Below are 10,072 nucleotides of genomic sequence, written 5' to 3' on the forward strand. Positions count from 1 at the left end.
CTGGTGATAACAATCAAACTCTTGAACTTGACGATAAATGATGCAATAACTGATTAAATTTATCATCCACAATCATGAGATAAGTAAATTAGAGACTACACTAACACATATCATAAATTAAGCGTTAATCAATTATTTGCATTTATAAGTACGTTGTCAATAATTTTCGCGTGGTTGTGTAATGGAATTTGCAATAAATGTTTTCGAATTTGTATCTAAACATAATAAGATCTAGAATTACGAGATTCAACAATAATATATAATCTAAACATGTTGATGCAATACGTCTTCAAATTCGCATAGGCATATGCAAAATAATGCTTTGCAATAATGCTCGCAAAAAGCAATTTTGATTAATGTCAGTTTTAAAACTAACTGTAACGTGCTCCCGCTTATTTTCTAGAGGATTTTCGCACGACTTTCCCTCACACACACACATGACTTAGCGTGTCACTGCCTTCAGCCGTGCGATTGAGAGCGTAAATTGCCGGGATTTCGATCACGATAAGAACTGTCTTTATTTTAAATAAGCAGATTGTTTCTATTTTAAAACGTCAATTTTAAATTGCGCATATAAGAAAGAGGATTTTTTTAATTAAAGAATACAAGGAAAAAGTTTTTGCTATCTCACTCGGAAATAAGTCTTGCTCTTATCATTTTTTTATTATTCTGATTTTTATTGTTCTTTTATTCTTATATTTCTTACACTCATTATTTCTTATTATTCTTAAACTAAATTGTATCTTGCTCCAACTTTTTTCAAATATTCGTATAGTATCATGAGATTACCCACAAACAAGATTTCCGGATATGCTGTTACACTTTTTTTCTTTAGCAATCATATATGAGTATAAGGCTCGAAATAACGAAATAATCATATTTATTGTTCACAGAGAAATATTTTATCTTAAATAGAAAACAATTATGAAACGAATTTGGACTGATGAGAATAAATCTAATTAAATAAGAGAAATCCAATATTCGGTTAAAGCGGATTAATACTTAAACATTTCTGCGTAAATATACCTACACGCACTTCATTCACGCTCCGGAATCTTTTAAGATCTTGAAACGCAATTATGAGCAAAACCAGAGTAGTAATATGACTTGTATTAAATTAACAAGCAATTTAATAATTTTTGATGCTAATAAGGTAGGTACATTGAAAAAAAAAATTTGTTCAACTAACTAAATAACTAACTAAAATTTATAATAGTTCTGTTCAGCTAGCTAAAATTTAGTTGTTTGCAGATTTGGTTAATTCAACAAATTTTATTTTCATTGTATCTTTATAAAAAGAGAGAGTGTATACGTAAATGTATTTGCAGCGTGTTGTGTTGTGCTTGCCATGAGTTGTGCTTCGCCAACCAAATAACTGTGCGAATTAGTAGTTCCTGTGAGATTAGAAAAAGGATTCCGAAGATTATACACACGCCATTTCTGTCTCGCGTGAAAAAGTGCGATCCTGCGTAATAGGAACGTGATTGCTCACGACCATGAGGTATCATCGATACTGATATAATCCCACAGAGATATAAACTCATATTTTCCTACGAACGAATTTCAATTTCAAATCGACCGCCGGTGACTGATTATGCGTCGACGCTGCTCTCTTCGGCGGTTGAATTTAACTCCTAACGATCAGGAAGGATAGTGGTTATGATGAAAGATTCATCAGGCGCGATATAAGTAATATATCGGGGCAACTCGCGCGAGATAACATCCTTAACTAGTTCTGCGATTCACGATCGGTATTCGAGCGATCGTCCTTACACGTTTCCTGCGCACAGAAATCCCATTCACGTTCAGTTGAAAGTCATTCAGTCTTAAAAAAAAAAACTATCACAAGGATTATAGTAATAATTCAATGATCCGTGCTATGACCTTCAATATAATAGCTACGAAAACTACACCTAAGTTCTAAAGCATTCTATTTGGAGTACAAAATGCAGGTGAATCTCCACCTTATGATATACAAGAAACACACTAAGTTAAAAGAAAATCAAAATAACTTTATTCTGACGTCATGAAAATTGAAATGATGATTCTTTTGTTACAAAATTTGATTTGTTTAGAATCAAAAGTCATTTTGATTATTTTTTTGTGTTCCTTAAGTAGAGGAAAATTCAAAGATTCTTTGCCTATAATTTGGAATCAAGTTTAGTTGATTCACATGGTACCAATCGCATAGATTGCAGTCCAAAAATTTTAGAAGTTAAAGGAAATTATCTGACATCCGATTCGAATTGGTACAGGAAGTTTCAATCATCAACTCTCAGTGAGAAATCGGATGTCGTAAATTATTCATAAAGAAAATTCAATTAGATTCGCACGCGTACAAATCTTGAAATGCGTACGCGTGAAATGCATTGCAATTATTACTGCAAGCAAAGTAAGTCTGGACTCGCGAGACATATAGCATCCACGATTTATGGCACTTGTTGCCGTTACGTACTGCGGATTGGATATGGAAATAGATTATTGTAGGCGATAAGACGAGCTGAATAAAGGAAGATGGGAGGAAGGGAAAGGAAAGCACGTCTTCTGTTGAAGGGCATTATCGTCGTATGGGAGGTCCTCTGATTCTAAGTTCACAATCAACCTACCGAGACATAGTCTGACTCAACGTAACGATAAGAAATTAAACGCGAGTCCATCGAATCAAATTTAAGCAAGAAAACGTGTGTACCAAGAAAACAGATATGACAACAAAGTCTCCTCCGCAAACATCTGTGCAGCTGTAGCACAACGCTTCGTATGTGCGTCAATCCAAGTAGAACAACAAGTTACGTTAACGTCAAAATGACGTTAAGGATGTTTTGTCTATACAATATCAGCTAAAAGTATCCGTTAAAACAATCGACCAAAAATAGCTAATATCAACCAATAAAAAAATTTCGATGATATTAGTCTGTGAACACATCTTGAAACCAATTGCAAAAACAAAGCAACGAATAATTTGGCTTATAATTGTTACGCAGCAAAAAAACCATATTTTTCTGCTGCGTTTTAGATCAATAACTTTCGAACGAGTAAGTAATCCAAATAAATTTACACAAATATTTATTAATATTTTATTATATGTGTATAAACTTTGATTTTAATATTACTTACTCATTAAATAAGTGTTACAAAACGCGATTTTACATAAGTCACAGACAAACAAAAAATTAAATAACTTTTAAACCAATAAGAGAATTTTGCTAAAAATTTTACATACTCGGCCGTAATAATAGAACAGTCTATAAAATTTGTGTTAACTTTCTAATATTTCGGAAATGACTAACTAAACATCCTTAAAATAAATCGTGACTGATCAGAAAATGACTAATTACCATTTTGGAATTATTTTGACGTCATTTTATCATAATATCATGATGATTTTTGCTTCCCAAGGAACACGTCAAGTCAAGAGAAAGTTAAAATGACTTTATTTTGATGTCATGAAAGTCAAAATAATGATTTTTGGTTATACAATTTGATCGTTTATTGATGTCAAGAATCAAAATAAAGTCATTTTGATTTTTTTATTGATTTTTATATATTTCTTGAGTTGAGAAGTGTGTCTCTTGTTACGTTTTTTATCGCCAGCGATCACTTTATCACGCAACGACAACGAGGAAAAATGATTAACGTGCGAATATCGTGGATTGGACACTTGTTCCGAAATGTTTCTGATTAAAGTGCAGGCTTTAGGTAGGTGAAAGCAGTGCAGAAACTCGGAGTGAAAGTCAAATTCGCCGCGCCCGTCTCTTGAAACTTTGTTAAGTATCGTTAATCGGCAAGACGAAGAAATCAATGGCAAGACCGCGACGTAAGTTTCCCGCACGAATTGACGCAAGTGTTGAAAGGATCACTTCGACATTTTGTTTTTTACGATTTCACTTGAATAATTATTAAAACCGAGGAATGAATTAATGGCTGCATTTAGCAGAAAAAGCAGCTTTGCAACTATTAGAATATTCTTTAATAACTAGTTTATACCTGCATTTAGACTCAACGAAAAACTAAGGGCAAAAACCAATATTAAAGAATCAACATTTGCAAAACTGCTTTTTCTACTGAAACGCAGCTATTGAAAAACTTCAATAATTTATTCTGCATTACTATATCACATTTCAATCGGAATTATTGAAATATATACTATGTGAATGTGAAATCATGAATGAATATATATGTCGATGGTTACACTAAAAAAAATGTTGTTTCAACATTATTTTGATTGAAAATAATCTCTTGATTAAAAAAAAACAATATTAATAAAACAAATAAAACTTTATTAAAATAAGAGCATGACGTATTTGTTTTATTAATGGTGTTATTGAATTAACAAAGTTATATTCGACTAAAATAATGCTGTTGACACAACACCATTTTTTTCAGTGTAAGGAGGAAAAAGATCTCAGTAGAAAGGGAAAGTCGATTCCGTAATAATATTCATGCAACAATATGCTTATTTGTTTCTTCTAGCACATTCTTGGATAATATATTTATGCTAACGAAATCTGACAGCTCTGTTATAATAAGAATAATAAAATTCAAGGAAAGAATTGATTAATGAAAGAATTGAAGTCAAAGATCGTCGAGTATTTTGCGCAAGTGTGACATGAATTACTTTAACATTAAAATGAGATGCTAAACGTGTAAGAATAAATCAGCAACAGTGATAAAAATTTATTTTCCTGAATTAATCACTCAAAAAGCTAATTAATTAATAAAAAAAACAATAATTATTTCTATTGTACTAAAATAATTATTGTATATTTATGCCGCATTTAAAATTATGTAAATAAATCATAATATTTCTCATAAACAAATATTTCTTTCTATATTAAGATATTTTATGAGACGTTTTTTATCTTCAATCGCTTAGATATAACTTGAATGAAAAAAAGAATCAATTTAAATTGAGTTTTAGATAATAAATAAATAGAGAGAAGGGGAAAGTTTTTTGGGAATAACATAACATATAAAATTAAATACACACTTGTCATGATTTTAAAGACAAATGAACTTTTCGGATAGAATACAAAATCATAATAAAATTAAGATAACAAGTAAGTCATTTTAGGAAAATCTTTATTATCAATAAAAATTTTAATTGTTTTCATTCGATAATTTTGTGAGATAAATTCTTGATATAAAAATGATTTAAGTATTTTTTAATAAAAAATTATTCTTAAATGACTTTGAGACTTAAAAAGTCTAAAATAATTTTTAAATTATCAGTATGATTTTTTTTTAAATGACTACTTCTACTTTATCTTGATGTTGTTATGACTTGCATTCTACCTGAGTTTTCGCCCCATTGAGGAATCCCACCGTGGCCCGGCACGATGCACTCGCGTTTGCCTGTGCGAGTCGTTTGCGTCGCTGCGATCGTTCGCGCAAAGCCGATGGCCCCTACTCGCTATGCTCTACCTGTCGGAAGGTAACATCGCGCGCCTTCACAGGTGGTCCCCTGCGGGGACCGGGGACGGAGGGTGACGAAGGGCAGCGTGTGTCGTGTCCCCGAAATCCGATGGTCAGCCGGATTCGCCGTGCTGACTCCGTCAGCCTCGAGAATTCTCGTCGTCTCAATATGGCAGTGGCTCGCGCGCATGCACACGCACATACATATCGCGACGTTACATTATACACTCAAATACGAATACACTCACCGTTCTAACGGCCATCGTCTGTCGGCCGGTCGCGCCGCATTCTCTCCTGCCGTGGCTCTTCCGTGGTGGACGAAAACGATCGGAATCTCAAGGAGCCTCCTGGAGCTCGTAATACGCCGCCCGCGAAATCCGCAGCCAAATTCAAGCCGATGCCGCTTCTCGTTCGACGTTCCTCGTTCCGCGGTTCCGCCGCCACCTTCACTCCGCTAACTTCGCTTCGCGACTTGCTTGCCCGCCTACCTGCGTACCGCCGATGATCGGTCGTTCCCTTCGTTAGCTTGAGATGGTTGATACATTCGAACTAATGCAATCTAAACACACACTAACTGTCGCAAAACATGTAAGCAACGGTGTCGTAAACATAAATTTGAGAATGCAATTCGCGAAACAATGCGAAAGACGAGACGAACTGATCGCTCGAGCCAATGACGCTCGCCACTGCTCGCCACAACATAACTGGACACCGGTTGGTGGGGGAACTGAACCGACGAGGAACAAGGCACGGAAGGGGGCAGATCTCTCGGGAGGGGGTGGGCGTGAGACGGAAGGGCAAAGGGATACGAGAGGGGCCCCAAGGGGCCCGTTCGGACATGAACGCCGAACGGGTACGTGAAGGAAGATCGTAGATATCAGAATTTTATCAAATTCCCACCCGAGTGTTATCCTTGTTTAACATTAGATGAAGAACAGAGATATGGTTGAGAAAACCTCGGCGGCACACGAGTGAAAGAATTTGAATATAGTTATGAGGGAGGATTTCTTCGATGATTACTTGAATAGATGCTTAAATTTGGCTAGTATTCATAGTTCTTATTTTAAGACCGTCTTATGTATTGTATTCAGATTTATGACTGCAGTTATGTAAGACTGTCTTGAACATAAGCATAAAACTGATTATTTAGTGTCCAAGATGAATTGTAATTTATTACTTCAAGCTAATGTCATGTCATAATTTAAAAATGTCATTCTATCAATTTCCCTTCGTGTCTCTTTCGTTTTTCGTTTTTTTTTTCAGTGTAGAAACTATAATATATTGTTAGGATTTTTGCTATAATAAAGTATTTAAGATCCTCTTTTAATCTTGAGAGAGAGTTTTTAAAGGACCGAGCCTTATTACAAAAAAGATTGTTTCTGTATTATTCTAAAATTAATAAAACGAATTTAAGATTCCTTTCCCATTTTCTGACATGTGACGAATAATGACGAATTCTTTTGAGAAAACCTTCAGTTTTTCACACTTACATGACTCCGGACTTGACAAAGTGAGATACTCCAAGAACAAACACAAATTACGATATCGTAAAAATAACGTTAAAATGAACAGTAAATGATTGAAAAGTGATTTTTAATGTAAAAGTAATTTTTCAGTTTAGAGTCATTTTAACATCATTTTGATGTCATGATGACTTACGCTCTGCTTAAAGTGCATCTCACTCTGTCAAATATATAGATACATACAACGATATAACGCTTTCAACAAATTTTGTTATAAACGGCGCAAATCGATTGATTGATAAAGAAAATGTAATGTAAGAGAAAAAATTAAATTAGTCAGCCAGCTAAGATTGGCTTATACGGGATCTACAATGGAAGTTGTAGAGGTCGTAAGGTCTTAAGTCGTAGAAAATTGATCAATCATAGTCGATTATTCTCCTCATATTCGACTGTGATTGGTTGTGATTAATTTTTTATGATCTAAGACCCTACGATCACTACGACTTCTATTGTAGATCCCATATCAGAAGTGCAGCTGGGCTAAACACTTGCAACTTGCGCGCATCATAATTTCCTCATTTGCGTTTACAGCGTATCCTTTTCGTTCGTGGTGCAAACGTAGTTAGTAACAAGACGCAATTAAGAAATTCCGAGAAACGGTCAGGAGGTAGGAGGGCATTAATAGCGGCGTCAGCGTCTAACAGCCATTGTGCATCTTTTGTTTTCGCAGAGCTCAATTGACGTTGTATTTCTTTTTCACTGTCTTTACGTAACGTCTAAATATCCGAGCACCTCACGTGTTAACACGGAGTTCTTGATATGATAAAAGAACATTGGCAATTGAAGCTCGAACCGATAAAAGAAAACGTAACAAAAATGAGAAGGTTCTAACGATTTTATGTATACGATTTTATGTATATTTTTTTATGGAAAAAATTGTAAAAAAAATGACAGTCGATTAATAATGTAAAATCCGAAAATTTTATACAGCAGAGAAGTATAACAGAAGAAAATACATTTAACCAGTATTTTCCGATTCTTGAAACACACACGCAAATTTTGAAATATTTTTAAACTTTATCCCTGTTATTTAGAATCAATTATGACTTTACATAATTATAAAGTTACAACTCATTATATAATTATAACTTTAATTACATAAAATGGTTGCAATTATAATTTTATGTAGTTATAATTTGATAAAGTTCAGAAAGTAAATTAATATGGAAACTTAATATCCACCGATATGCTAAACTTTCGGGAAGATATAGAGCGTAACAATTGCGTTATGCATTCGGATGTTTAAATGCTTTAAAGCATGCATGTTAACATGACGATTCACAATCACAAAAAATTTAATTGGCGCGTAATGAACATTAGAACGCGAAACTATCTTTGAGCATTTTCCAGTAAGAGGTATAGATGACACAATGTCTGTGTAATATAAATCATTTGTTTGTTTAACATTAATAAACAGCATGGATGTAATAAGTTCATCGTGTTATAAGTATTGTTTTTTTTACTATATTGATTCTTCCACAAATTAATTATACGAATGCATAATCAAGAATGACACATTTTTACAACAAAAAAATAACGGCAAAATATAAATGGGCATTAGGAGTCAGGGTATTATATTGCGCAATACTAACTAATATCTATTAATATGTCAATATCTATTAATATGTACAATTTAATTTTATACGTTTCAGCTTATTTTATACGTTTCAGCTATTTGAACCATCCTCAGCAATAAAAAGTTATCTGCTTATCGCACTATAAAATTTGTCGAACTGCATCTCACACAATCGTAGTTCCGACCTCCAATAATGCAGTCACAGTGGAAATGTAGTGAGAGACAACATAGTCTAATATTGTGCCAACCAGTTGCTTAGTTGAGTGAAACTAAGCCTATCTCCAATAACGATCGCGGATCTAAGCATCGTCAATCCATTACAACAAAATTTAAAAATTTTAAAAATTACGATGTCAAAGTTAGATTGAAAATTAATTTATTATGTAATTAACATCAGAATGAACATGATTCTCTTTTATGTTACTTAAATTATTTTTCAATCTATCTTTGACATCGTGATTTTTAAATTTGTTGTAATGGATTGACGATGCTTGGGTCCGCATGCGTTCGTTATATAATACATATGAAATCATATAAATAATCATAAGTATCTCTACCGTACTAAGAGGATTTAACTAATGTATAAAATATATCCTTGTTTGATAAAAAATATTTATAATTCAATAAATTAACAAAACAAATCAATCGTTCTCATAAATTGACTAAATGTACTCATCTATACCTAAAATCAACTAAATCGTAATTTTTGTATAACAATTACTTTTTTTTCCTCCTTTACAGAATCGGAAATCCTTTTCCAGGAATAAATTACACGCATTAATGTTTGCGAGATGGAATTTATGCCGAAAACGATAAAAATTATTTCAAAATTTTTTGTCGTTTCAATATAAATTTCATACTTATTGTCCCTACCTATATAATCTCTATCTATCCATACTTATCCTACCTACCCGTATTTTAATTTATTCGTAACTACATATTCGCGAATACTATCACCACACATATATTCCTACCTATTACTTCATTAATATGTAATAACATCGCGACTATAATACGTTAATACGCTGTGTTTAGCAGAGAAACAGCTTTGTAAATGTTGTAAAATTCTTCAATACGATTGGTTCTTGCTTTTGGTTTCTTATAGATTTAAATGTATAAATTATAAATCAATCATATTAAAGAATTTTACAACAGTCGCTTTTTTAAACAGCTAATGTCTAATATCTTATCACGTTCCAATAAATTCAACGGAATAACCTAATCGCGATCATATTAAATAAATGAGCAATAAACAATAATAGTTAAAAGAGATTTTCAATCTTTAAAATACAAAACAATTAACAAATAATGAGGTTAATGAAAATCAGCGCGGATAATCAAACACAAATTTTTTAGATTAAAAGATACAAAACTTGCGCTTGATTATCGGCACTGATTCACATTAGCCCTGTTATTTGTTGGTTATTTTTGTATTTTAAATAAACAATAATTTAAAAAAGTATAAAAACTCGCAATTTGCGAGCAAATTACCCTCCCGAATTTAGTTTATCTTTACATAATACCCTTTAAAAGCAAATTGGTTACCCATTAACCTACTTCG

The 10,072-nt window shown here is 33.0% G+C and overlaps 1 protein-coding gene across 1 annotated transcript in view; it reads right to left on the bottom strand.

Annotated features, from left to right (window-relative positions):
* LOC108757134 overlaps nt 1–6,114 on the bottom strand; it is a 63,310-nt gene extending 57,196 nt beyond the window's left edge. The window contains exon 1 of the mRNA XM_018501534.1: nt 5,661–6,114. The gene's annotated coding sequence lies outside the window, so the exon portion shown is untranslated. The remainder of the gene's footprint in view (nt 1–5,660) is intronic.
* Nucleotides 6,115–10,072: the final 3,958 nt, after the last annotated feature.

The sequence above is a fragment of the Trachymyrmex septentrionalis genome, unplaced genomic scaffold, assembly GCF_001594115.1.
Source record: "Trachymyrmex septentrionalis isolate Tsep2-gDNA-1 unplaced genomic scaffold, Tsep1.0 scaffold132, whole genome shotgun sequence".
Lineage (NCBI taxonomy): Eukaryota > Metazoa > Arthropoda > Insecta > Hymenoptera > Formicidae > Trachymyrmex > Trachymyrmex septentrionalis.